Consider the following 2,725-nt stretch of genomic DNA (forward strand, 5'->3'; position numbering starts at 1 on the left):
CCTAGCAAACTTGAGACGGGAAGGTGTGTAACGTTTCAGGTTGTAAGTAAAAAGAAAAAATGTTGTAGCGTCTAAAAGTTGTTTTTTTTGGCTCAGGTTGTAACTTCAAAAGTTGTACATTTGGAGTATGAATATCTCATAAATGTAATGAGTCGAGAACTTCGACACAAAATGGTTCAGAAGGTGGTACTGAGCATAATACACCACCCTAGATCATGTTCATATTAATAACAATAACAAAATACAGCAGTGTGCTTCTGACACTTTCCAGGCACTGGTAGCTTCGTTTGGGGTAATAATGGCCTAGACTGCTTAACCATCACAAAGCTGCCTTATGTTAGAATGTGTGTTGTGTCAGTGCTGTGGAAAATGTGTTGAATGTGGAACTTTAGCTTGACCCTCATCAAATTCATGGCTTCTTTCATGGCTTTGCTAACAAAGACGGTTCGGTGGCCCAATTAGTGGCAATGGATCTGTGAAGTGAATCTGAAGATGTGTCCATGGCTGACTGGTCTTGGAGCATGGGACATCTCGACCTCCACTGGTTTTTCCCATATTGGCCTAAGTCCAGATAAGGCATTGCCGGTAAAAGTCGTCTTGGTCCAGGACCAAGGTCCAGGGTCCAGGGTCCAGGGTCCAGGGTCCAGGTTCCAGGGTCCAGGGTCCAGGGTCCAGGGTCCAGGGTCCAGAGCCACCACCATGTCTCACTCACTCTTTCATTGCTGTGGGTCCCATATGCGCTGGGTCTGATCATCTCTCTTCTTGCACCAGTAGTTAGAACCAGTTGGCCCGTTGGTGTTCGCCGTATGCCATGGTGGCCTGGTTTGGCTCAAACCTTAGTTCGGGGTCTCTTTTCTTCTTCTGTCTCAACGGGTAGCCAATCAGGCAAAGTTCAGTGTCTTCTGTGGTGTCAGGTTAAACGCTTTCACTCGGTCTGTGATTGGTTGTCTGCCAGCCACTGAGATCCCTTAGCCCAGATTGGTGACTCTTTCTCTGGCAATTTCAACCTCGCCTGGTGTTACTGCTGGCTTGACACATAACACAGAGAGCGTGAAGAGAGGTGAACAACATAGATGTGGTTAAAACCAAAATGAAGTTGAAACATGGGTTTCGCTTTCACACAACCTCTCACTAGTCATCTCACATTTTCCCACGATTCTTTGTATGAGTCTCTGACTGTTTTCACAACGTTGAGACTGAAGCTTCTCTGATTTAAACTTACATATCAGAATCAGAAAGGTTTTTACTGCCAAGTAGGTTTTCACCTACCAGGAATTTTTTGTGGGACGTTGGTGCAAACAATAAACATACACAATAAACTATACAAATATTAGTTATTATACACATATTAAGTTATTAATTATAGGAAAAACTAAATCTAGAATATATTTAAAAATGTACAGAATATATTAAATGGAAAATGCAGGACTAGTGTGCAATACAGTGTTCAGGATTAGTCTGTGTTGGGGGGCTGGGGTCCAGGGCCTTGTTAATGAGGCCAGCCGCAGACGGGAAGAAGCTGCTCTGGTGGTGTGAGGTTTTGGTCCTGATGGACTGCAGCCTTCTGCCGGAGGGGATGGTCACAAACAGTTTGTGACCAGGGTGGGAGGGGTCGGCCATAATCTGCACCGCACGCCTCAGGGTCCTGGATCCATACAGGTCCTGGAGAGATGGCAAATTGCAGCCAATAACCTTCTCCGCTGAACGAATGACACGCTGCAGTCTGCCTTTATCCTTGGCAGTGGCAGCAGCGTACCAGATGGTGATGGAGGACATGAGGATGGACTCAATGATGGAGGTGTAAAAGTTCAACATCATTGCCTTTGGCAGGTTGAATTTCTTCAGCTGCCGCAGGAAGTACATCCTCTGATGTGCCTTTTTGGTGAGGGAGATGATGTTTAGCTCCCACTTGAGGTCCTGGGAGATGATGGTGCCCAGGAAGCGGATGGACTCAACACTGTCAACTGGCGCGTCTCTCAGGGTGATGGGGGTGGGTGAGGCTGGGTTCTTCCTGAAATCCACTATCATCTCCACTGTTTTCAGCGCATTGAGCTCCAGATTGTTCTGTCCACACCAGGTCACCAGATGGTCAATCTCCCACCTGTAGGCAGACTCATCCCCACCAGAGATGAGCCCAATGAGGGTGGTGTCGTCCGCGAACTTGAGGAGCTTGACGGACTGGTGACTAGAGGTGCAGCTGTTGGTGTACAGGGAGAAAAGTAGAGGGGAAAGAACGCAGCCTTGAGGGGAACCGGTGCTGATGGTTCGGGGGTCAGAGACATGTTTTCCCAGCCGCACGTGCTGCCTCCGGTCAGAGAGGAAGTCTGTTATCCACCTGCAGATGGAGTCAGGCACACTCAGCCGGAGAAGCTTGTCCTGTAGCAGAGCCGGGATGATGGTATTAAAGGCAGACCTAAAGTCCACAAACAGGATCCTGGCATATGTTCCTGAGGTGTCCAGGTGCTGGAGGATGGAGTGAAGGGCCATATTTACTGCATCATCTACAGCTCTGTAGGCAAACTGCAGGGGATCCAGTAGAGGGTCAGTGATGGTTTTGACATGCCGCAACACAAGCCGCTCGAATGACTTAATCACAACAGAGGTCAGAGCTACGGGTCTGTAGTCATTAAGTCCTGTGACCTTTGTTTTTTTGGGGACAGGGATGATGGTTGAGGTCTTAAAACAGGCTGGTACGTGGCATGACTTGAGTGAGGTGTTAAAAATG

The sequence above is a fragment of the Sprattus sprattus genome (assembly GCF_963457725.1).
Source record: "Sprattus sprattus genome assembly, chromosome: 2".
NCBI lineage: Eukaryota > Metazoa > Chordata > Actinopteri > Clupeiformes > Clupeidae > Sprattus > Sprattus sprattus.